A 26,428-nucleotide genomic window follows, 5' to 3' on the forward strand; every position below is an offset into this window, starting at 1 on the left:
TTTCCTGCCTCTAGCGTGTGCAATCCCTTAATAATCTTATATGTTTCAATCAAATCCCCTCTCATCCTTCTAAATTCTAGAGTATAGAAGCCCAGTCGTTCCAACCTTTCAACATATGACAGTCCGGCCATACCGGGAATTAACCTTGTGAACCTGCACTGCACTCCTTCAATAGCAAGAATGTCCTTCCTCAAATCTGGAGTCCAAAACTGCTCACAATATTCCAGGTGTGGTCTCACCAGGGCCCTGTACAACTGCAGAAGGTCGTCTTTGCTCCTATACTCAATTCCCCTTGTTATGAAGGCCGACGTCCCATTAGCTTTCTTCACTGCCTGCTGTCCTGCATGCTTACTTTCAGTGACTGATGTACAAGAACACCCAGATCTTGTACTTCTGCTTTTCCTAACTTGACACCATTCAGAGTGTAATCTGCCTTCCTGTTCTTGCCACCAAAGTGGATAACCTCACATTTATCCACATTAAACTGTATCTGCCATGAATTTGCCCACTCACCCAGCCTGTTCAAGTCACCCTGCATTTTCATAACATCCTCCTCACATTTCACACTGCCACTCAGCATCGTATCATCTGCAAATTTGCTAATTTACTTTTAATCCCTTCATCTAAATCATTAATGTACATAGTAAATAGCTGCAGTCCCAGCACCGAGCCTTGCGGTACCCCACTAGTCACTGCCTGCCATTCTGAAAGGTACCAGTTAATCCCTACTCTTTGTTTCCTGTCTGCTAACTAATTTTCTATCCATGTTAGGTGTACGGGGCTGGGTGCAATCTGGGATCAGCCGTGACAGAAAGGCAGAAGACTCGATGGGCTGAATGGCCTATTTCTGCTCCTATGTTTTATGGTCTTATGGACACAAACCCCCTCAATCATGATGAATCTCCTCTGCAGTCTTCCAGCACAAAACACCCTTTGTACAGAATGCTAAGCAGAACTGAATGCAACTTTTCAAGAACTTTGGCAAGTCAGGCAGCATCTATTGAGAGGAATGGAGTCGATGTTTGGGACAGAGCCCCTCCCTTACGGCACTGACACAGGCCCTTCGGCCCAACCTTTCCATGCTGTCCTGGTGTCCATTTAAACTAATCCCTCTGCCTGCCTTTGACATAGAACATAGAAATCTACAGCACATTACAGGCCCTTCAGCCCACAATGTTGTACCAACTATGTAAAGTACTCTAGAAACTGTCTAGGATTCCCTATTGTACGGCCGTCTATTTTCCTAAGCTCCATGTACCTATCTAAGAGTCTCTTACAATATCCTATTGTATCTGCGTCTACCACTGTCACTGGCAGTGCATTCCACACACCATCCAATCTCTGTGTGAAAAACTTACCCCTAACATCCCCCTAGTACTGACTTCCAAGCGCCTTAAAACTATGCACCTTCGCATTAGTCATTTCACTCCCTCTTTCATATCCACATTCTTTTTTTAGTGAGGTGACCAGAGTTGAACACAGTACTGCAAGTGGGGTGTAACTGAGGCCTTATATAGCTTCAACATTCCCTCACAGCTCTTGAACTCAATCCTACGGTTGATGAATCCATCACACCAGACGCCTTCTTAACAACACTGCCAACCTGTACAGCAGCTTTGAGTGTCGTATGGACACGGACCCCAAGATCTCTCTGACCCTCCACACTGCCAAGAGTCTTACCATTAATGTTATATTCTGTGTTCAAAATTGACCTGTCGAAATGAACCACTTCACACGTATCTGTGTTGAACTCCATCTGCCACTTCTCAGCCCAGTTCTGCATCCTATCTATTTCCCGCTGTGATCACTGACAATCTTCCAGACTCTCCACAACACCCCCGACTTCTGTGTCATCAGCGGGGCCTTCTGGGAGTTGTAGTCAGTATGTCTTCCTTCCCGCTAACTCCCTGCATTTTTTTCTCAGCCACCACAGACATCACCGGAATGGACTCACCGAGGCGTCGGAGGAGAACCGCACCCGTCCCTGTGGGTGCCGAGACCGGCGACCACCGACCGCAGCGACTCGCTGAACTCCGCCATGGCGATGGAGCGGAAGAGGAGGAGGCGAACAGGGGGCAGATTCCCACCAGCCTATCGTAGGTCAGACCCGCCTCTAAACCCTGCTATCATTGGCTGTAATGCGTGTCGGTCAAATGAGAACTCACACGATGATTAGTTAATATGAACGTCAGTCAGCCTTGTGTCTCTATGAGCTTGAGTTTGGATTTATATCGGGGATCGGATGCCACTTGTAGGAGGTGGAGTCTTTGGTAAAGCAAATTGGGAGAAATGTAAGTTTTTAATGTGATGATGCATCTGTCTCCAAGTGACACTATTAAGAATAAAAGGACACAGGTCGTGGTGAGGAAGGATGTGATTTACTGGAGGTCATATTGACATAATATTTGAAGGGATATTTAACTTGGAGTTGTTTGGGGTATGATTTAGAAAATGGGGGGATTTAAAATGGTATTAGTATTTCAGGATTGATTAATCAGGGCAAAATGATTTTTACTGAACCATGGAAAGTTGTGTTACTTTCTGGGTCATCTGCTGTCATTCTTAATCAAGATAATTTAAGTGAAGAAGTTAAACAGCGTTGGGATATGTTTCTAAGTGAATACCCTGATGTGTTGGAAGGCAGTTGTAGCAATGATAGTATCATTGACGTAGAGTTTTCTTTGTACAAATTTTAAAAGTCTATTATTAATGCAAGTCATACATCCCCAGGAAAGGGTGATATATGTAATTGTAGCTGTATGTAACTCTCTTTTGTGAAAATATTAACATTTTTGAATCATGTTTAGAAATTGGGCCATCTCCCTCCCTCATGGAATATGGCAGCAGGATTGCCTGTTTTCTGAAACCTGGCAGATCCCAGTTTGATCTTTCTAGTTATGGCCTATATTGTTAATGTCTCATTTATGTAAACTGATGGAATGTATGGTAATCGAATGCTTCAGTTATATTTTGGAAAGAGAGATGATAAAGTGTTTTATTAGACTGGATTTTGGAAGGATAGAATGACATTGGAAGCAGTTTTAGGTTTGGAAGATGATTATAGGAAAGCACGGCTAAATAAAGATGTTGTAATAGCAGTATTTTAATATTGTAAATACATATGATATGTTTGGAAGGATTTTTGATTGAATTTTGGAAATTAGGAGTGAGGGGAGATTGCATAATTTATCTGAGTTTTTTATTTGGACGGACTGTGCAGGTACGGGTGGGCATGTTATGTTTGTGTTTCTATGAGATGGAAAATGTGACCCCATAAAGCAGTATTTTAGCCCTTCATTATTTAATATTATGATTAATGGCATTTTCTCTGAGATGGGTATGCTGGGTTAATCCCTTTATACAGATGATATAGCTTTTTTGATTAGAGGTAGCATTTCAATTTTACTGCAAATAGGATGAAATTTACAATGAATAGGTCAAACAGTGGGCAAATAGATGAAGATTTAAAGTTTTCAGTCACTAAAACACGTTAATGTGTTTTACAAACAGGATTAATAGACCTGCACTTGATTTGGAACTATATGGTCAAACTCCTGAAAATATGTCAGTGGTGAGATTTCCAGGCATGTGGATGGATAATAAGCTGACATGGAAGCACCATATCAGTAAAATAATTGATAAATGTAAAGGAGCATTAAATATCCTCAGGCGTCTGTGTGGGTATTCTTGGAGTGCAACATTAAAATCTTTGTTGACCATTTATATTTGTGTAATTCAATCTGTTCTTGATTCTGGCTGTGTGGCTTATGGATCAGTTTCATATTCAACTTTTAAATACTTGGGTGTGATACGAGCACAGGTTTTAAGATTTTGCTGTGGTGCAATAAAGTCGTCCCTTGTTTCGGCTTTACTGGTTGAAATGGGACAATTGCCCTTCCAGCGACAGAGGTTGAAGCTGCTGTTAACAAATTGGATTAATTTGAGCGGGCAAAGAAATTATCATCCTGTGCTAGAGGACATTTGGTTTTCAGTTTTAGGTGGCTGGGTTCATATCACGCTGGGAACATGGGTGTATTGTTGGGTGTACTGTACTCAGGTGTAACCCTGAATACAGGGCCACGGTAGGAAACTTTGTCACACGGTGTGAGCAGAATTATCTGCCGCTTAATGTGAAAAAGACTAAGGAGCTGGTGGTAGACCTGAGGAGACCTAAGGTACCGGTGACCCCTGTTTCCATCCAGGGGGTCAGTGTGGACATGGTGGAGGATGACAAATACCCGGGGATATGAATTGACAATAAACTGGACTGGTCACAGAAACACCGAGGCTGTCTACAAGAAGGGTCAGAGCCATCTCTATTTCCTGAGGAGACTGAGGTCCTTTAACATCTGCCGGACGATGCTGAGGATGTTCTACGAGTCTGTGGTGGCCAGTGCGATCCTGTTTGCTGTTGTGTGCTGGGGCAGCAGGCTGAGGGTAGCAGACACCAACAGCATCAACAAACTCATTGGTAAGGCCAGTGATGTTGTGGGGATGGAACTGGACTCTCTCATGGTGGTGTCTGAAAAGAGGATGCTGTCCAAGTTGCATGCCATCTTGGACAAAGTCTCCCATCCAGTACATAACGTCCTGGGTGGGCACAGGAGTACATTCAGCCAGAGACTCATTCCACCGAGATGCAACACAGAGCGTCATAGGAAGTCATTCCTGCCTGTGGCCATCAAACTTTACAACTCCTCCCCTGGAGGGTCAGACACCCTGAGCCAATAGGCTGGTCCTGGACTTATTTATAATTTACTGGCATAACTTACATATTACTATTTAACTATTTATGGTTTTATTACTATTAATTATGCTGCAACTGTAACGAAATCCAATTTCCCCCGGGATCAATAAAGTATGACTATGACTATGACTATTGGTTGATACAATATGTCCCACTGTAGCTTTCTCCTTAACCCCATTTTGTGTTTTCTTTCAATGACTGTAGTTAATTTTAGGTTACACTCGTGGATTCTGTTCTGCCTGAGAGTCTGTTGGTTCATGAGTATATTAATGACAGTTACTATCATACAGTAACCATTTTTACAGATGGATTGAAACAAAATTTAACTGGGAATGTTAGTGTGGCTGTTAGCTTTTTTCTGTGTGTCTGAATTGCAGGTAATGATAAAGAAATCACTTACCAGCCATTTATGGGTATATGAAGCAAAATTCTTTGTCATCATTACAGTGGGTGCAGGAAATTGGTCCTTACAAACTTGTAATTTGTTCAGAATCCTTTTCGGGTTTGATGGTTTTTGCAATATCTTCAGGTCAGACATTTTTTACAAGAATATTTAAGTAATTTTCCATATATACAAGATTCTGACCTTATTTTAAAAATGAACACTTTAGTGAAAGGCTGTATTGGGAAAATTTATAATTTACTATTACAACAGGACAATTATCCTTTCCTTAACATCAAGCAAGATTGGGAAAGAGAGCTTAATATGACCTTGATATCAGAGGATTGGTTGTGAATTTTGTGCCAGTCATTATCTAATTCAATTTAAAATTGTACATCGTTATTAGTTGATGAAGGAGAGATTGTCTAAATTTTTTCCTAATGTAAATAATCAGTATGATAGATGCAAAACTGAGATAGCTACATTGACACATATGTTTTGGTCGTGTTCTGTATTGAAGCAATTTTGGAAATTCATTTTTTCTATAATCTCTAAAGCTTTAAGAATCAATTTACAACCTAATAAATTGACAGTTTTGTTTGGTATAATTCCTCAACATATTCACGGTATTTCTATATCTGACCAGTATGTAATTGCATTTGTCACATTATTGGCTAGAAGGGCTATTTTATTAAAATGGAATGATGCCTCTGCTCCCACTTTGATACAATGGTTCTTTCAGGTGATTTTATGTCTCAGTTTGGAAAACATTAGAAGTGGAACTTTTGATCCTAAATTTGACTTTGAGAAAAGCTGTGGACTTTTGCCCGTTATTATCATTTGACTTGAGTTAATTAAGATGGTCCTTTTCTGATGCTTGGTTATATGAATTTGGTTGGTGGTTTGATTTTTTTTTTATGGAAGCTTGTATGGCGCATGGCTCCAGGGTTGTGCTCCAAATGGGTTATTTCCTTTCTGTTTTAGTTATTAGGGGTTTTCTCTGTTTTAGTTAGTAGGGGTTCCTTTTTATTCCTTCTTTCCTTTTTTCCATAAAAAAAGCTTTAACACTTTGTTTTTTTGATTATTATTGCTTTTCTGTTTAGCCTGGTTGATAATTTAACTTTGACTCTACTTATGGATACGTTATCTTGATTATTTTGATGTATTTTTCTCTTGTTGATTTTCAATAATAATTAATAAAAAGATTTTAAAAAGCAAGAAAAGGATTTGATGAGCCTTAAAACAGGTCATTCTAGCAGTAGGTCAGATTGACTGTTGGGACCTCGTCAAGCAGTATTTCATATACAAATTTGGTTTATGTGTCTGCACCTTATGGGCCCTGCACAGCGCACTGGTGAGGGAAATGATGGGGTTGACTGTTTAGCAACACAACCTGTTAAAAGTTCAACTGTGGATATAGACCTTCCACTTAGCAAATCTTAGCTTAGGGGTTGGTAGTGTTAAGAGTTAGGGACTTATGGCAAGACTTGTAGGATACAGGACAGGCACCTTCACAGAATACATAAACCAGTCGGGTTTATGGAAGAAGGGCTAAAAACAAGAATGGAAGAAATGATATTGACACGACTTAGAAATGCCCACACGATGTTTAATTATGCCTTGTATCTAATTGGAAAACATCATTCTGTGTCGTGTACATTTTGTCATTATGAAACTGGTAAACACATACTATTTCAGTGTGAAGCAGATATGGCTGAAAAAAATCAAATGCAGTCTTCAGTACAATCTTTGGTGGGGTTGGTTGTTTTCAGATAAAAACTTTATTAAGTTAAGGGACTGGCTTTAAATTAATTCGCAGTATTGAACGGGCAAAGGCCTATAATAACGGTAGCGTCACAATTATATCGGGGACATCAATATGCAAAGGGTTGGGAAAATAAGGTTGTTGTTAGATCACGATAGGGCATTTGTTGAATGCCTACGAGACGGCTTCTTAAAGTAGCTTGTGTTTGGGCCTACTTGTGACAAAGGCCATCTTGGATTGGGTGTTGTGTAATAAAACTGATCATATCCCGGAGCTTAAAGTAAAGGAACCCATCAGAGGCAGTGATCATAATATAATTGAATTCATACTGCATTTTCATAGGGAGAAGCCTAAGTCACATGTATCAGTCTCGCAATGGAATAAAGGGAATTACAAAGGCATGAGAGAGGAATTTGCTCAGGTGAATTGGAGAAGGATAGTGCGGGAATGATGGTTGAACACAGGTGGCTGATGTATCTGGAAATAGTTTACAAGGCGCAGGAGAGACATGTCCCACAAAAGAATTTCTCAGATGGCAGGGGTAGGAATCTATGGCTGACAAGGGAAGTTAAGGACTGCGTGTTATATGGCATATAAGGTAGCAAAGGTGAGTGGGATGTTGGATTATTGGGATGCTCTTAAAATCCAACAAAAGGCAACAAAAAAAAAAGCCATAAGAATGGTAAAGATGAAATATGAGGCAAACTAGCCAATAATATAAAGCAGGATACTACAAGTTTAGTTTTCAGTTACATGAACAGTGAAAGGGAGATGAGAGTTGATATTGGAGCACTGGAAAATGATGCTGGTGAGGTAGTGATGGGGGACAAAGAAATGTCAGATGAACTTAATGAACACTTTGTATCAATCTTCACTGTCTTTTCCAGTCAGCACCGCCCCCACTTGTCCCATTTAACCTGTCTCAGTGCGGGTGGACTTTAGGACCCGGGGGAGCTCAGGACCCGCCGCCCCGCGGCTGCTGCTGAATCCGCGGTGTTTCTGTTCTGTTGTCGGATGCGGTGAACGAGTTAAAATTAATGGATCGATAATTCTCATCTCGTGTTTATTTCACTCTCAGCACATTTATATTTACAGGGACTTTACTCCTGACGCCGGTCCCGGGACCCGACCCGTTTACAGACCCGGAGCGGAACCGGAGCAGATTCTCAGCCACTGGTTTTCATCCCAGGTCATGAAGAAAGGATAAAGTTTCCCCGTGAATTTATTCCCAGTGAAGGTGTGGAGACGGGACTTGGTCTCCGCGTTGTAAAATGAAACTGTCCCGGTCTGGTAACTGAGATAAACTCCCACCCTCCCGGGGATGGGACCGGCAGGGAGACGGGGCCCAGGGGAGATGAACACGTCACAATCCCGATGTAACACGTCACCAACCCGCCCGATGACCCAGAATCCGGTCTCCGGACTCAGTCTGATCCATCTCTTCCTCTCCACAGACTCTGCGGCGACTCCCAGATACCAGCCCCGAATCCTCGTCACCTCCACCTCCCAGTAATGTCTCCCCGATGTGAATCCCTCCGATCCCAGCACACAAGCCCAGAATGTGAATCTCTTCCCGGTGTCAGGGAGATTCCTCCGATTCCTGGTCCGTCTCACACTCTTCCGATCCTCAGACACCTCGAGACACGGATTCGCCGTTTCCACATCCAGGGTGACAGAGACTGGGGGGAGAAGCAGAGAATTAGAGAGTCCCCGGGGATCGGGGGGAGACTCGGGCAGCGCGGCCCCGGGGATCGGGGGGAGACTCGGGCAGCGCGGCCCCGGGGATCGGGGGGAGACTCGGGCAGCGCGGCCCCGGGGATCGGGGGGAGACTCGGGCAGCGCGGCCCCGGGGATCGGGGGGAGACTCGGACAGCGCGGCCCCGGGGATCGGGGGGAGACTCGGGCAGCGCGGCCCCGGGGATCGGGGAAAGGCCGCTAGGCCTCAGGCGCAGTCGGGTGGCCGACACGAACCTTTCCAGAGGTTTCACCCAACGAAAGCGGATGGACAACTAATGTCTCCCCAGGGGTTTCCGCTGGACGGAGAGCAGAGATTTCCCGATCAAACAGACACAAAATGCTGGAGGAACCGAGCGGGTCAGGCAGGAGGTGTGGAGAGAGATGGACAGTCTGCGTTTCAGGTCGACATCTTCCCTCAAGAACAGAAATAAATAGACAGCAGAAATGAGTGCGGGAAAGCGGTGGGTGAATAGATTTAAACTGGAGGTCACGGAGGCCCATCGGCCCAGCTTGTTTGTGCTGACCAACTTGCTCTAGTGAGCTAGTCCCATTTGCCCATTATTCCTTTCACCTTTTCTTATCCACGGCCCTGCCAAGATGTATTTTAAAACATTCTCCCTGTACCCATCTCTACAGTTGATCAAGGGCCCGGTGTAAACAGAGATAACCCTCTTCCCTGTCCACTGTACCATGAATTTTAGTGTCATTAACAAACCTACCAACTATGTCAACAAACAACAGGATTCTGCAGATGCTGGAAATTCAAGCAACACACATCAAAGTTGCTGGTGAACGCAGCAGGCCAGGCAGCATCTCTTGGAAGAGGCGCAGTCGACGTTTCAGGCCGAGACCCTTCGTCAGCACCAACTATGTCACCGACATTATCATCCAAATCATTAATAGGAATGCCAAATAACCGCGGCCCCAGCACCGACCTCTGCAGGTCACAGGCCTCCAGTCCTCTGTGTTTAAGAGACACTTGGACAGACACTTCAATAGGCAAGGCACAGAAGGAGACTGACCTAATGCTGGCCAATGGGATGAATGTAGATGGGTAAATAGGTCAGCAGAGATGTGATGTGTCGAAGGGCACATTTCTATGCTGTACGGCGATGGCTCTGTGAACTGAATGGATAAGAACCCCCAAACCCCACTCTCCCTTCGGGTGCTCAGAATTCCAAACAGACAGTGACCCCTGACCCTTGACTCCTCAGACAGGGGAAACATCCTCCCTGTATCTTGCCTGTTGACCCCAGAAGAATTTTTTGTTTCCCTGAGATCTCCTCTCTTTCTTCTGAACAGAGAACAGGGAACATGGAACATAGAACCATACAGCACAGGTACAGACCCTTCATTCAATGTTAACATTCATTTGTGAGTGTGAAGTGTGGAGTGGGGGAGTGTGAAGGTTCGAGACAGTAAAGGAGGTGATAATGGGAACCAGCAGTGGAGAGATAAACGTCAGATTGAACCAGAACCAGGTGGGGGAGGGGTGGAGAGCCTGTGGGTGAACTGTGCGTGCAGACGTAACGAGAAGCTGGCGGGGGACAAAGATGGAGATGAGGACCTCTTTGTCCCCTTTCCCACAACCCCATCGCCCGCAGCCCCTCATTTGGACGGGGAAGAATTTGCAGGGACCCTTAAACAACACAGGTCCTGATGCAGGATTTCAGCCTGAACCATCAACAGTTCACTCTTTTCCATAGATGCTTCCTTGCCTGCTGAGTTCCTCCAGCATTTTGTGTGTGTGGCTTCACCTTAAATATATTCAATGAAATATATTCCCTGTGGCAGATTCACTATCCTGTGGATAAAGGAATTCCTCCTCATCTCTGTTCTAAATGGACACCCTCTAGTCGGAGGCTGTGCCTTGTGTTCTCGACCCACCCACTATAGGAAACATCCTTCCGACATCCACTCTCTCCGGGTAGGTTTCAGAGAGATCAGGCCAAGACCCTTCATCAGGACCTGTGTTGCTTGGATTACCAGCATCTGCAGATTTTCTCGTGTGTGATTTTTAACGCAGAAGTTGATATGTAAACTTCTTGATTAGTCAGGGTGTCAAATGTTATGGGGAGGAGGCGGGAGAGTAGAGTTGAGAGGGATAATAAATCAGCCATTCTTCTAAACTCCGATGAGTACAGCCCAAAACCATCAAACACTCCTCATACGTTAACTCTTTCATTCCCAAAATCATTCCTGTGAACCTCCTGGACCCTTTCCAATGCCAGCACATCTTTTCCGATATAAGGGACCCAAAACTGCTCACAATACTCCGAGTGTGGTCTGACCAATGCCTTACAAACCCTCAGAATGACATCCTATTCGAGTCCTCTTGAAATGAATGTTAACATTGAGCTTGCTGACCTTAACACTGACTCAAACTGCAATTAACCATCAGGGAATCTGTCTCTGTCCTTCCCCAGACTCTGAGTTTCTGCAGCGCAATCTTCCCCTTCACCTAACTTCATCTCATCTGCAAACTTGGCCACAAAGGCAACAATTCTGTCATCCAGATCATTCTTTGTCTATCTCGGCTTAGTGTTCCTCGAAAAATTCCAACAGATTTGTCAGGCAAGATTTCCCCTTCAAGAAATAGAGGATGCATTAGTGATAATTTTTCAAAACTCGTTAGATTCTGGACTAGTTCCTGAGGATTGGAGGGTGGCTAATGTAACCCCACTTTTAAAAAAAGGAGGGAGAGAGAAACCGAGGAATTATAGACCGGTTAGCCTAACGTCGGTGGTGGGGAAACTGCTGGAGTCAGTTATCAAAGATGTGATAACAGCACATTTGGAAAGCAGTGAAATCATCGGACAAAGTCAGCATGGATTTGTGAAAGGAAAATCATGTCTGACGAATCTCATAGAATTTTTTGAGGATGTAACTAGTAGAGTGGATAGGGGAGAACCAGTGGATGTGGTATATTTGGATTTTCAAAAGGCTTTTGACAAGGTCCCACACAGGAGATTAGTGTGCAAACTTAAAGCACACGGTATTGGGGGTAAGGTATTGGTGTGGGTGGAGAATTGGTTAGCAGACAGGAAGCAAAGAGTGGAAATAAATGGGACGTTTTCAGAATGGCAGGCGGTGACTAGTGGGGTACCGCAGGGCTCAGTGCTGGGACCCCACTTGTTTACAATATAAATGACTTGGATGAGGGAATTAAATGCAGCATCTCCAAGTTTGCGGATGACACGAAGCTGGGTGGCAGTGTTAGCAGTGAGGAGGATGCTAAGAGGATGCAGGGTGACTTGTATAGGTTGGGTGAGTGGGCAAATTCATGGCAGATGCAATTTAATGTGGATAAATGTGAAGTTATCCACTTTGGTGGCAAAAATAGGAAAACAGATTATTATCTGAATGGTGGCCGATTAGGAAAAGGGGAGGTGCAACGAGACCTGGGTGTCATTATACACCAGTCATTGAAAGTGGGCATGCAGGTACAGCAGGTGGTGAAAAAGGCGAATGGTATGCTGGCATTTATAGCGAGAGGATTCGAGTACAGGAGCAGGGAGGTACTACTGCAGTTGTACAAGGCCTTGGTGAGACCACACCTGGAGTATTGTGTGCAGTTTTGGTCCCCTAATCTGAGGAAAGACATCTTTGCCATAGAGGGAGTACAAAGAAGGTTCACGAGATTGATTCCTGGGATGGCAGGACTTTCATATGAAGAAAGACTGGATGAACTGGGCTTGTACTCGTTGGAATTTAGAAGATTGAGGGGGGATCTGATTGAAACGTATAAAATCCTAAAGGGATTGGACAGGCTAGATGCAGGAAGATTGTTCCCGATGTTGGGGAAGTCCAGAACGAGGGGTCACAGTTTGAGGATAGAAGGGAAGCCTTTTAGGACCGAGATTAGGAAAAACTTCTTCACACAGAGAGTGGTGAATCTGTGGAATTCTCTGCCACAGGAAACTGTTGAGGCCAGTTCATTGGCCTTATTTAAGAGGGAGTTAGATATGGCCCTTGTGGCTACGGGGGTCAGGGGGTATGGAGGGAAGGCTCGGGCGGGGTTCTGAGTTGGATGATCAGCCATGATCATAATAAATAGCAGTGCAGGCTCGAAGGGCCGAATGGCCTACTCCTGCACCTATTTTCTATGTTTCTATGTTTCAGGGAAGGCATGCTGTCTTTGCCCTATTTTATCATGTGCCTCCATGTACCCAAAAGCAGTTCCATTAATACTGGACTCCCAGCATCTTTCCAAGCACACCACATCCAGACTAACTCACCTGTAATTTTCTTTCCTCAGCTGCTCTCCCGTCATAAAGAGTGAAGTGACCTTTGCAATTTCCATTCATCTTGAATGTCCAATTATCTAGTGATTGCTGAAAGATCATTACTAATGCCCCCATATTCTCTTCAGCTAACTCTTTCCGAACACTGGGGTGTAGTCCATCTGGTCCAGGTACCTTCAGACCTTCAATCTTCCCACGCACTTTCTCCTCAGTAACATCAGCAACACTCAATTCTGTCCCCAGACACTCTCACATTTCTGACATACAGCTGGTATCTTCCACAGTGAGGATTGACACAAAATATTAAATAAGTACTTCGACAATGTCTTTTGTCACATGTCTCCTCTCCAGTGTCACTTTCTTGGGGTCCAATATCCACTCTTGCCTCTCTTTTACTCTTTAGAGTTTTGTGTCCTCTTGAGTATTGTAGGCAAGCTTTCCCTCATATCTCATTTTCTCTCCTTCGGGCTTTGTAATTGCTTTCTGCTGATTATCAAAATCTCCTCAATACTTCAACATCCTGCTAATTTTTGCTCTATTGTATGCCCTCTATTTCACTTTTATGCTGTCTTTGACTTCCCTTGTTATACAAGGTTGCCTCATCCTCCGTGGATAATACTCCTCCATCTTTGAGATTTATCTATCCAAATTGCCCCCAGAAATTCCAGTCTTTGTTGTTCTGCAATCATCCCTGCTGGCGTCCCCTCCCAATCTACTTTGGTCAGCTCTTCCCTCATGCCTCTGTAACTAACTTTACTCCACTCTAATACCGATACATCTGACTTTATCTCCCTCTCAAACTCCAGGGTGAATTCTATCATTTTGTGATCACTGCTTCCTAAAGATTCTTTTTCCTTAGTCTCCCAAATCATATCTGGTTCATTATACAAACCCCACTCTAGAATTGCCTTTCTCCCATTGGGCTCAACCAGAAGTGGTTCAAAAAAGCCATCTTGGGGACATTCTACAAATTCCCTCTCTTGGGATGCAGCACCAACATGATTGTCCCAACCTTCCTCCTTGTTGAAATCCCCCATTCCCACTGTCACATTGCATTTTTTTTTCCATTTCCTAGTGTAATTTGTATCCCATTTTGATCTTGGCTACTATTTAGAGGCCTGTATATAATTACCATCAGGGTCTTTTTACCCTTGCAGTTCCTTAACTCCACCCACAATGACTCAACATCTTCCCACCCTATGTCACCTCTCTCTAAGGATTTTATTTCATTTTTTACAACAGACCCTCCACATCCCCTCTGCCTACCTGCCTGTCCTTTGAATACAAGGTGTATCCTTGAATGTTGAACTTCAAGCCAGCATCTCCTTTCAGCCACAACTTAGTGATATCAACAACGTTATACCTGTCAATCTCTACCTGTGCTACAACATCATCTACCTTATTCCGTATACTGGTGCAATCAAATATAACATCTTCAGTTCTGTATTCATCAGCATGTTCGACACTGTCCACATGAACGTAAGCAAGATCTATGATATCGATGATAGACCACAGCTCGGGTATTGTCTGCATTTCCACTTCCCCGAATATCGTGAAACATAGAAACACAGAAAACATAGAACACAATACAGGCCCTTTGGCCCACTAAGCTGGTGCTGAACATGTCCCTACCTTAGAACTACCTAGGCCTTACCCATGGCCCTGTATTTTTATAAGCTTCATGTAGCCATTCATGAGTCTCTTAAAAGACCCTATCGTTTCCGTCTGCAGCACCACCACCAGCAGCCCGTTCCATGCACTCACCATTCTCTGCATAAAAAACATACCTCTGACATCTCTGTATGTCCTTCCAAGCACCTTAAAACTATGCCCTCTCATGCTAGCCATTTCAGCCCTGGGAAAAAGCCTCTGACTATCCACACGATCAATGCCTCTCATTATCTTGTACATCTCCGTCAGGTCACCTCTCATCCTCAGTCGTTCCAAGGAGAAAAGGCTGAGTTCACTCAACCTATTCTCATGAGGTATACCCTCCCCCCCAAAAAAAGGCAACATCCTTGTAAATCTCCTCTGCACCCTTTCCATGGTTTCCACGTCCTTCCTGTAGTTGTAGTGCGGTGACCAGAATTGAGCACAGTACTCCAAGTGGGCTGACCAGAGTCCTTTATAGCTGCAACATTACCTCTCGGCTCTTAAACTCAATCCCACAATTGATGAAGGTCAATACACCGTACGCCTTCTTAACCACAGAGTCAACCTGTGTAGGATGTCATTGCACTGGACAGGAAGGTTCAGGAGGATGTTACCAGGACTGGGGGGCTTGGATTAAAAAGCGGAGAGTGGTTGAGCTTGGGCTATTTAGCTGTAGTGTAGGATGTTGATTGTTGATCCCTTATCGAGGTAAATACATTCACAACAGGCTGAGATAAAGTGAGTATTTTTCTGAGAAATGGGAGTACAGAACCAGAGGGCTCAGATTGAAAGTGAGGGTGGAAATTTTCATGAGGGATCTATGGGGTAACTTTCTCACAGAGAGGGAGGTGGGCAGATGGAATCTGCTGTCAGATGCTGTAGAAACAGGTAAAATTAAAATATTTTAAGATGAACTTACACAGGTACATAGATTGGAAGTGGTTAGAGGGATATGGGGTAAACACACACAAGGGGGACATGCTCAAGAAGGCATCTTGGTCTTGCAGATGTATGAAGTGGGCCGTGGGTTCAAACCCTCCCAGATCATCCTCCTGAGGAATCTCACCCTGGAGTCTGTCTGTGAACTGTTGATGTGACGTCACGTCAGAGGGCAGCTCAGTGCACAGAACAGACAGACTGGGTAAGGACGGCAGATTTCATTCCTAAGTCAGAACGTGGACCTATTTCTTTGGCCAAGTGTAACACTCAGATATTATGTTTGTGTGTGTGTGTGTGTGTGTGTGTGTGTGTGTGTGTGTTGATTGTGGTAAATATCAGTGTGTTTGTGTGTACACATTGAAGGAGAGTGTGCACATTGAAATATTTGTATGTCACAGTGTGTCATCACATGTCTGGTGTGTGCTGACAATGTGTGACATGTGTGAGTTGTTTAAATAAATAAATTACCGTGTCTGAAGAGAATAGTTTCTAGGTTACTGAAGGAAATATCAACGTACATTGCCGCGTCTCTGACCACAATCTGCCAATCCTTCCTGTGTATGTGTGTGTCGGGCTGTTTTGCCAGTCTGGTTATGCTGTGTGTGCTTCTCCTGAGATGAAATCCTGAATGATGTCAATGCCGGCTGGGTTGTCCGGGCTCATTCTCACAATGCTTCAATGTTGTGGTCTGATAACCAGAAGCCCATAAGACATAGGAGCAGAATTTGGCCATTTGGCCCATCGAGTCTGCTCCGCCATTCAATCATGGCTGATCCTTTTCTTCTCCTCCTCAGCCCCACTCCCCGGCCTTCTCACCACAACCTCCGATACTGTGTGCAATCTAGAACCTGTCAAGCTCGGCCTTAAATATGCCCAACGACCTGGCCTCCACGGCTGCCTGTGGTAACAAGTTCTGCAAATTCACCATCCTCTGGCTAAAGAAATTTCTCTGCGTCTCTGTTTTTAAATAAGACGCCCCTGTATCCTGAGGCTGTGCCCTCTTGTCCCAGACTTCCCCACTATGGGAAACATCCTTCCCACACCTGCTCTGTTTTGGCCTTTCAACATTCAAAAAGTTTCAGTGAGATTCCCCCTCATCTTTCTAAATTCCAGTGAGTACAGGCACAGAGCTATCAAACGTTTCACGTCTGATAACCCTTTCATTCCCGGAATCATCCTTGTGAACCTCCTCTGGACCCTCTCCAATGCCAGCACATCTTTTCTTAGATGAGGAGCCCAAAACTGTTCACAATACTCAAGGTAAGGCCTCACCATTGCCTTATAAACCCTCAGCATCACATCCCTACTCCTGTATACTAAACTCCTGGAACTGAATGCTAACATTGCATTTACCTTCCTCACAACTGACTCTACCTGCAAGTTAACCTTCAGGGTGTTCTGCAGAAGGACCCCCAGATCCATCTGCATCTCAGATTTTTGAATTGTCTCCCCATTTTAAATAATCTGCATATTATGTCTCCCACCACAATGCATGACCATGAATTTTCCAGCATTGTGTATCATTTGCCACTTTCTTGCCCAGTCTGCTCATCCAAGTCCTTCTGCAGCCTACCTGTTTCCTCAACACTACCAGCCCCTCCACCAATCTTATTATATGCCAACTTGTCCTATCTTGTCCAGTATCACCAAGTATTCCATTACCTCATACTTAACAATTGACACTAATGTCTTCCCACCCACAGAGGTGAGGCAAACTGGTCTATAACTTCATTTCTGCTGCCTTCCTCATGACTAAGAGTTGGGTGACGTTTATAATTTCCAGTCCTCTGACACCACAACAGAGCCCAATGATTTTTGAAAGATCATTTCAAATGCCTCCACAATGTCCACCGCTACCTCTTTCAGAACACTAGGGTGCAGTTCATCTGGTCTGAGTGACTTATGTCCCTTTTTGAGCCCCTTCTCCCGTGTAACAGTAACTGCACTCACTTCTCTTCCCTCGCACCCTTCAACACCTGACACAGTGCTAGTGTCTTCCACAGTGAAGACTGATGAAAATACTCATTTAGTTCATCTGTCATCTCTTTGTCCCCTGTTATTATATATCCAGCCTCATTTTCTAGTGGTCCTATATCCACTCTCATCTCTATGTTATTTTTTCACAATACTTGAAAATCAATTTGATATTGTTTGTTTGTTTGATCTGCTGCGTTCGCCAGCAACTTTGATGTGTGTTGCTTGATATTGTTTGCTTACTTGTTTTATAAAGACAGGTGTGTAAAAAGGGCCTGAAGGATCACTGGAGACCCAAGTCACCCCAACAACAAACTGAGCCGGTTGCTACCATACAGGAACTGGTACCGCAGCATAAAAGCCAGAACCAACAGGGTCTGGGGACAGCTTCTTCCACCAGGCCATCAGACTGCTTAACTCGTGCTGAGACAACTGTATTTCTATGTTATATCGACTAGAATGTTATACATATTATTTATCATCAATTACTATAAACTGGACATTTAGACGGAAGATTTTTCCTGCTCGTTTATAGAAAGGATGTAAGTAATAAAGTCAATTCAATTCAATTCCATATTTCATTTTTCCCCTCCCAATCATTTTTTCAGTTCCTCTCTGTAGGTATTTAAAAGCCTCCCAATTCTCTGTCTTCCTATTAATTTTCACGTTGTTGTATGCCCACTCTTTGGCATTTACATTAGCTTGTCTTCCCTCATCAGCCACGATTGTACTATTTTGCCATTTGAGTATTTATTTATATTTGGAATATATCTATCCTTCACCTTCCTCATTTTCCCAGAATCTGACATCATTTCTGCTCTGCTGTCATCCCAGATAACATCTCTCTCCAATTTACTTTGGCCAGCTCCTCTTTCAGACCACTGTAATTTCCTTTACTCTACTGAAATACTACAACATCAGACTTTACTTTCTGCTTAACAAATTTCAGGTTGAACTCAGTCATGTTGTGAGCACTGACTCCTAAGGGTTCATTTACCTAATCACCTCCGGTTCAATACATAACACTCAATCCAGTAGAGCTTTTCCCCTTGTAGGCTCAACGACAAACTGCTCTAAAAAGTTATCACATGACTTTCAACAAATTCACTCTCTTGAGATCCATTACTAACCTGATTTTCCCAATTGACCTGCATGTTGAAATCTCCCATGACTATTATAACATTGTCCTTTTCATCGGCCTTTTCTATTTCCAGTTGTAATCTGTGGTCCACATCCAGCTACTGTTGAGATCCTGTATATGACTGCCATCAGTATCATTTTTTACTTTTGAACTTCCTTCACTCAACCCACAAGGAATCAACATCTTCCAATCCTATGTCACATCTTTCTACTGATTTACCAGGAGAGCCATTTCACCCCCTCTGCCTACATTCCTATACCACCGATACAATGTGTAACCTTGGACATTCATCTCCCAACTACAACCATCCTGCAGCCATGATTCAGTGATGGCCACAACATCATACCTGACAATCTGTAATAATGCAACAAGATCATCCACCCTATTTCTCACACTCCATGCATTGAGATATAACACTTTGGGTACTGTATTTCCTATCCTTTTTAATTCTGCATCCCTAATACACTGATACTCACCCTGCTGGCTGCAGTTTTGTCCTCGTATCTGTCTGCCCCATCTGACTGTCTGACTGCACACTATCTTTGCATTTTTACCATCAGTCCTACCCCTTCACTCGTTCCTAACCCCCCACCCTGAACAAATTAGTTTATACCCTCCCCAACAGCTCTATCAAACCTCTCTGTGAGAATATTGTTCTCCCTCGGGTCCAGGTGCAACCCATCCCTTTTGAGCAGGTTATTTCTCCACCAGAAAAGATCCCAATGATCCAAAAACCTGAAGCCCTGTCCCCTGCACCAGCTTCTCAGGCATGCTTTAATCTGCCAAATTATCCTGCTTCTGCCCTCACCAGCACTTAGCACAGGCAGCAGTCCAGAAATTATAAACCTGAAGGTACTGCTTCTGAGCTTTCTACCAAGCTCTCCAAATTCTATTTTCAGGACCTCTTTGTTTTTACTTCCAATGTCATTGGCCCCAAAATATACCAACATATCCAGCTGTTTTCCCTCACTCTCTAAAATGCTGCAGACACGATCCGAGGCATCCCTGATTCCAGCACCTAGGAGGCAACATACCATTCGGGTGTCCCGTTCACATCCACAGATTCTCCTGTCTGTTCCCCGACTGAGTCCCCAATCACTACCGCTCCCCTCTTTTGCCTCGAACAACAGTGAGAGTTGCTGATCCAGAAGGGGGAAGACCTGCGTCAATCAGAGTCTGCACTCACAGCGCACAAAGGACTTGTGCATTTTTCTGACAAGTCCAGTGACCACAGTGATGCCCGCTTTTATTCCCTACAATATCATCAAGTCAGTATTAATTTCTCAGCTCCTGTGGTAGGATTCAAACTCATGTCTTGGCATGTTAGTGCAGTGGCCTGGGATCAGGACCCAGTGGTTCATCTGCCAGTCCCGTGTGTTGGTTGCATTGTGACCCTGTGCTGGTGTGTTCAGGGGTCTGACATCTCCAGCTGACCATGTGACAGTGACGCCTCCCACGCCCCCCCCCCAGTCGGTGGGGTTGACTTCAGTTCCCCTTCAGTCATTATTACAGCCAATCTTTGCCTTAAATAATAACAATTGTGTTTCAGAAACAAAAAGAAATGAATATTTGTAAGTTTTACCTCGATAATTGGCATCAAGTGTTTCTCTCAGCACTGTGTTCAACAAATAGAGGTGATCGAATTTTTCAACCGGTAGGGCCTCATCTGTCACTGACAATTCCTGGACATCATCATTAATCCTGTAAATAGTAAACTGATGGTGATAAACTGCTATTTTGAACTATTTTACAAATCTATACAAGGTTTCAGTGAAGAGGATGTCCTACCTCCTGTTCCTACTAGTTTCCACCTGAAATAAATAAAAACACAAATCTGATTAGACTTGGATTTACCATCTACATCCTGAATTTTATCCAAATCATTACAAGGTGTTGAAAATTCCCTCTCCCGCAGTCACTCACACACACAAAAAACACAGAACCACGGGGAAAATTACAGGTAATGTTTCTGAAAATTAGGTCATTACTGAGAGGATGAAACTTACAGGAAAGACAGGACGGGTTGCGCATTTTCATCTGGATAAGACGTCAGGGTGATAAAATGGAGCAATTTAAGATCAATGATGGATTTGATTGTGTGCATGTGGAGAAAGTATATCTATTTATGGGCAGATGAAATTCCAGATGGATTTTACTGAATCCGATAAGAAATTTAGTGAAGAGGATGTGGAACTCACTGGCACAGGAGTGGTTGAAGTGGAACAGCAGAGATTGAATGTCATGGGGAAACTAGATAAACAGATGAGGGACCGTGGAGTTCAGAGCACTGTCGCTGGGTGTGGTGAGTAGGTGGGAGGAGGCTCGTGAAGCAGGGAAATTGATAGCAGAATATGGAACGAATGGCCTGTTTATGATGGAAAATGGGATATAATCCCGTGTGAAATTTATCTGAAAAAGTAAAGAATTGGTGAATGTTTCTGTAATCTGATGGAAACCGGATAGAGCGGATAAATCTGATGTGTGGGTCACATTCTTTGTTCTCAGTGATTGAACCTCACACCCACCACACCAGACACAATCACAGCCTGTGACTGGAACTGGGTGTTAATGGAAGTTTTAGAGGATATTTAACAGGTAATTAAGGACACAGTCTGTAACTCTGTGTTATTTTCAGAGCAGATTACATTCTGTCCTGGGATGTACAGAAATTGTGGAAGTCCAGTTCTGGGACAACAACAACCCTGAATAGTTTCATCAATTGTCTGGTGAGAAACAGTTTACTGCCATTTGTAAATGCTATGTATAGGGGCAATGCATCTGTTTTCTGTCTGCAATGTATTCTGTGTTACGTGTTTATTATGGGAACACGTCATGTGAGTGGGGACGTGGGAAAAGCAAACGGAATAAGTTACATATTCGAACCTTGTTCTCAAAAGTTTTGAGCTGGGGACAGACGGATGTCAAATCTTTGTTGACCGATACGTTGCAGCTTAACTTACGATTTATGATGCTTAAGATTCATTGCTTCTAGATTGTATGTTGCTAATAGAAGATCGAATACATATCTTAGACATTTTGGAACGTCATCATTGGAGTAATTGGACGGTGCGTCATTCAAGTGTAACAATCTGTGTGAGGTTGCCTGCAGCGGCAATTGATCTGTTAGAACTGGCCACTGTGCTGTGTTTATTTCAAATATACCACTGTTCATTTCGTGCCCTTTGGCAGGAAAAAAATTGAAATATAATCCCTCACCTTGAGAAATATCACACTGTCTTTTTGATCCATCTGTTCCTTTAACTTTGAGATTTCCTCCTGAATCAACCTGATATTCTCTTGAATCTCTCGAATATTTGTCTCCATTCGATTTAGAATCCTCTCCTCTTCCTCCCTGAGATCCTTGAGTAAGCTCTGCTCTTTCTCAGTGATAATCTGACGCAGTTCTGCAAACTGAGACGTGATTTGGGTCTGAACGCTGTGTGACTGTTCCTATCGAATGAAAGGTGAAGATTAATTTACTGTAGTGCTGTCTGTATTTCCTGATGACGTTAAGGTGACCATTCGGTCCATTAAAATTCATGCTTCTGAATCATTCCCGTCAACCCCATTCCCTGACGTTTTCCTGAAACCTCCCTCATTGACCTATTAACTCCCACCTGATTCACATACAACCTCCCCCACCTTCACAGGGTTAATTGTAATTAACCATTCATCCAGCATGTCCTTGGGATGTGTCTGAAACTGTCGTGGTCACAGGAAGAGCATGCAAACTCCACACAGACAGCACCAGAGGTCAGGATCAAACCCGAATCACTAGAGCTGCGATACTCTGCTATTCTGCATTAAAGGGAGCAAAACTTTACAGTAATATCAGAAAATCCGCTCAGGAAGCCTCACCCGAACTCCGGAAATCTTCTCTTTCTGTTGCTGCTCCTTTTCCTGGAAGTCTGATTTCTTTTTTGTGAGAGAGTCTAAGGAAGATTTTAGCTGATCCTGGAAGTCAGAGAGCGTAAGAAATAGAAAAAAAAGGTAGAACAAAAGAAACAGGGGATCAAACGCGATTACCGCACACAAAATGCCAGAGGAACTCAGCATCTACAGTGGCATGCAAAAGTTTGGGCACCCCGGTCAAAATTTCTTTTACTGAGAATAGCTAAGCGAGTAAAAGATGAACTGATTTCCAAAATGCATAAAGTTAAAGATGACAGATTTCTTTAATGTTCTAAGCAAAAAATGTTTTTTTTATTTCCATATTTTTGCAGTTTCAAAATAACAATGACATTGCCGCCTAAAAGTACTAATTTAAGTTCATCAGTCCACAGAACGTGTTTCCAAAATGCATCAGGTTTGTTTGGATGTTCTTTAAACTCTTCGAATAGAACTTTCTGGCCACAATGAGCAAAGGTATGTTGGAGCAAAAGAGGGTGCAGGATTTCATGAAAAGAACCCCTCTCCAACTGTTCAGCACGGGGGTGGACCGATCATCTTTTGGGCTTGTGTTGCAGCCAGTGGTCTGGGGAACATTTACTGGTAGAGGGAAAAATGAATTTAATTAAATACCAGCCAATTCTGGAAGCAAATGTCACGCCGTCTGTAAAAAAGCTGAAAAGAGGATGGCTTCTTCAACAGGATAATGAACCTAAACACACCCCAAAATCCACAATGGACTACCTCAAGGGGCGCAAGCTGAAGATTTTGCCATGGCCCTCGTAGTCCCCCCGACCAAAACATCATTGAGAATCTGTGGATAGAACTCAAAAGAGCAGTTCATGCAAGACTCCCCAAGAATCTCTCAGAACTTGAACCCTTTTGCAAGGTAGAATGTGCAAAAATCCCCCAAACATGAAATGAAAGACTCAGCTGGCTACAGAAAGCGTTTACAAGCTGTGATACTTGCCAAAGGGGGTGTTACTGAGTACTGACCATGCAGGGTGCCCAAACTTTTGCCTCGGGCCTTTTTCCTTTTTTGTTATTTTGAAACTGTAAAAGATGGAAATAAAAACATTTCTTGCTTAAAATATTAAAGAAATGTGTCATCTTTAATTTCATGCCTTTTGGAAATCTGTTCATTTTTCCTCGCTTAGCTATTCACAGGAACAGAAATTTTGACCAGGAGTGCCCAAACTTTTGCAAGCCACTGTATGCAGGACAAAGAAACAGTCGACGTTTCGGGATGAGACCCTTCACTAGGATTGGGAAGGAATGGGGCAGAAGCCAGAATAAAAAGGTTGGGGACGAGAACCAGCTGACAGGTGACGGGTGAGACAATGTGAGGGGGAACGTGGTTGAGGATGATGAAGTGAGAAGCTGAGAGGGGACAGGTGGAAGAGGTAAAGAGCTGGAGAAGAAGGAATCTGATACGAGAGGACAATCGACCATGAAAGAAACGGGAGGAACTGGGGCTGTTTGGGGCCTGAATGGTGACAAGGGAGGGGGTTAGGAGTCGGGTGTAGCACTTGTCCCGCTTCCAGGTGTCAGTGCCAGGAGGGAGATCAGTGGGGAGGAGCGAGTGGATAAGGGCGGTACAGTACGTAGAGGGCGATCCGTATAGAGAGCGGGGAGTTGTGGGGTGTGGGATGGGCTGTGGGACGGATAGATGGTAGAATCCCGTTGGAGATGGCGGAAGTTGCAGAGAACGATGTGTTGGTTACGGAGGCTCGTGTGATGGCATGTAGGAGAAAGGAAATGTGTTAAGTATTAAATTAACGTTAGTTTTTACCATATAGATTTTAACAGCTTCTTTAATCGGTTTAAAGCGGTGCTCTCTGTGTTCTTCCGCATCTCTACAGATCAGACAGATCAGTGTCTTGTCCGTTTCACAAAACAGCTTCAGTTCTTCCTCATGTTCCTCGCAGTGAAGTTTACTTTCCTTCCCTTTCAGATTCAGGTTTAGATTTCGAAATTTTTCAGCCAGATTTGCCAAGGCCCGATTGACCCTGAGGGTGCGGTCAGCAAACACCTCTCTACATTCCGGGCAGGAGTTTCTCTCCGCCCTTTCCCAACACCGTGTGATACAAGAGCGACAGAAGTTGTGTCCACACTCCAGTGACACCGGATCGGTGAAGAAATCCAGGCAGATGGAACAAATTACCTCCTCGGTTAAACTCTCGACCGGTCCTTTCGAAGCCATGTTAACTCGCGGCACTTCCTGATTCAGAATGATTTCACTTTCGGGGAGGGGCTGATCCCCTGCAGTACCGCGACTGTCCACTACATTATTTTATATAAAGCTTCCTATCAAAGTAAGCTTTATATAAAATAATTAGAATGATAAAACGTGCAATGCCTTTCCCCAAAGAATTTACATTTGTCGTCTATGCCGTGTTTAGTGTTTTACATTCGGTAAAACCGATAGGACTGTTGTCGTGCATGTGCCCCCCCCCCCCGGGGGTCACTCCGACAATAACTGAGAGGCTTCCTGAGCCAACCCGGCCCCTCCCGGTCCGGTACTAGAGGATCTCTATAGTTTCAATGGTGTCCCTGCAGCCTGGAATGTGCCAGTCGGCAGCATTCCTCCACGACAGGGATTCCCAAACATTTTATGCCAAAGACCAATTCCATTAACCGTGGACCCCAGGGTGTGAACCCCTGCTCTCCGGACATCTCGATGTGATGTCAGACCAACAGGCTTCGGGGGTCTTTCTCCAAGTTGATGATCTTCCAGCAGCACTTGCTGTCCGTTTTCCTGTGCGTCCTGGGAACAGCCCGAAGATCAGTGACCCTTCTGTCACGCAGCTGCTGTGGCACAGGTCCTTGCATCTTTCTCCACATATCTTCGCCAGCCAACAGTCCGCAAAGAGCTGAGTGACCGTCTCGTCTCCACTGCAGTAATCTCGGGGCAGCGCGCTGTGGGAGTGATCTCCGGGCATGCAGCAAGGATCAGACTGGGAGGCCCCTCTCGCCGCCAGGCAGGTAAGGTCTTGGTGCCTGTTGGTGAGATCTGGTGATGAGGCATTCTGCCAGATGGTCTGGACTGTCTGCTCAGAGAACCATTCCACTGTGTCCATCCAGTCCTTCTCCTGCAGTAACTGCAGGACATTCCGTGCTGACCACTGTCTGATGTTCTTGTGGTCAAAGCTGCTGGTCTGAAAGAACTGTAACCAGCTTCATTATCACAAGGTTCACATGGAGAAGCTTCCTGATTGTGACAGACACAGTCTCACAGGGTATTTACAGGGTGGGGGCAGGAATGATATTTCTCCTGGCTGGGCAGTGGAACCGGGGATCACAGATTCAAAATCCGAGGTGACCTCAGCAGGAATGAGATGAGGAGAAATTTCCCCGCCCACAGTGCGGTGAATATCTGGAGTTTTCTAAATTAAAAAGACATATTTAGGCGCTCGGCGATGATGGATGGGAACTTTGAAGGAAAGGTCAAAGATCAGCCATTTATAATTGAGGGGCAGCACAGCGCAAGGGGCCGAATAGCAACGCCTGCTCCTGTTTCGTATTTTCTAAAGCACGTATTTACCTTTGCGCCTTGTTCTCCCTTGGCCTTCAGCCTGTCGGATTGCACAGGAGAGCGGTGAGAGCTCCAGAGATCCATCGGCAGCCGCTGCGGTTATTTCATCTCTTGTTATTTATCGCTATTTCTCCATATTTGCATTTGTACCGTTTGTTACCTTCAGCACTCTGGTTGATCTTTCACTGCCTGCCTCTGTTATGGTTACTATTCTCTACTTTTTCTAAGTATGTCCGCAGGAAAACGCTTCTCGGGATTGTATGTGGTGATTTATCTAAACTCTGATAATAAAATTTACTTTAAACTTTGAGCTTCGGGGAACTTGTTTTGATTCTGTGAACAAACTGTGACTGACAGCTCCGTCTCCCGGCAGCAGCCCGTCCTCAAACACACTCACAGCCAATCAGCGATCACTGCTGGGAG

The 26,428-nt window shown here is 44.2% G+C and overlaps 1 long non-coding RNA gene and 1 pseudogene across 5 annotated transcripts; one reads left to right on the top strand and one right to left on the bottom strand.

The window, feature by feature from the left end:
- Positions 1 to 2,235: 2,235 nt before the first annotated feature.
- Positions 2,236 to 21,791, top strand: LOC134340987 (uncharacterized). Of its 5 annotated transcripts, XR_010016688.1 has the most exons (5): positions 2,236 to 2,291; positions 7,990 to 8,131; positions 9,934 to 9,971; positions 15,536 to 15,669; positions 17,698 to 20,128. It is a non-coding gene; the product is annotated as an uncharacterized LOC134340987 (long non-coding RNA). The 5 variants fall into 5 exon arrangements; XR_010016685.1 differs by lacking the exon at positions 9,934 to 9,971 and having other exon boundaries at positions 2,240 to 2,291; XR_010016686.1 differs by lacking the exons at positions 2,236 to 2,291; positions 7,990 to 8,131 and adding an exon at positions 21,218 to 21,791 and having other exon boundaries at positions 9,047 to 9,971; positions 17,698 to 17,983.
- On the bottom strand, positions 4,561 to 24,814 carry LOC134340976 (zinc-binding protein A33-like; annotated as a pseudogene).
- Between the last annotated feature and the right edge of the window lie 1,614 nt (positions 24,815 to 26,428).

The sequence above is a fragment of the Mobula hypostoma genome, chromosome X2, assembly GCF_963921235.1.
Source record: "Mobula hypostoma chromosome X2, sMobHyp1.1, whole genome shotgun sequence".
Lineage (NCBI taxonomy): Eukaryota > Metazoa > Chordata > Chondrichthyes > Myliobatiformes > Myliobatidae > Mobula > Mobula hypostoma.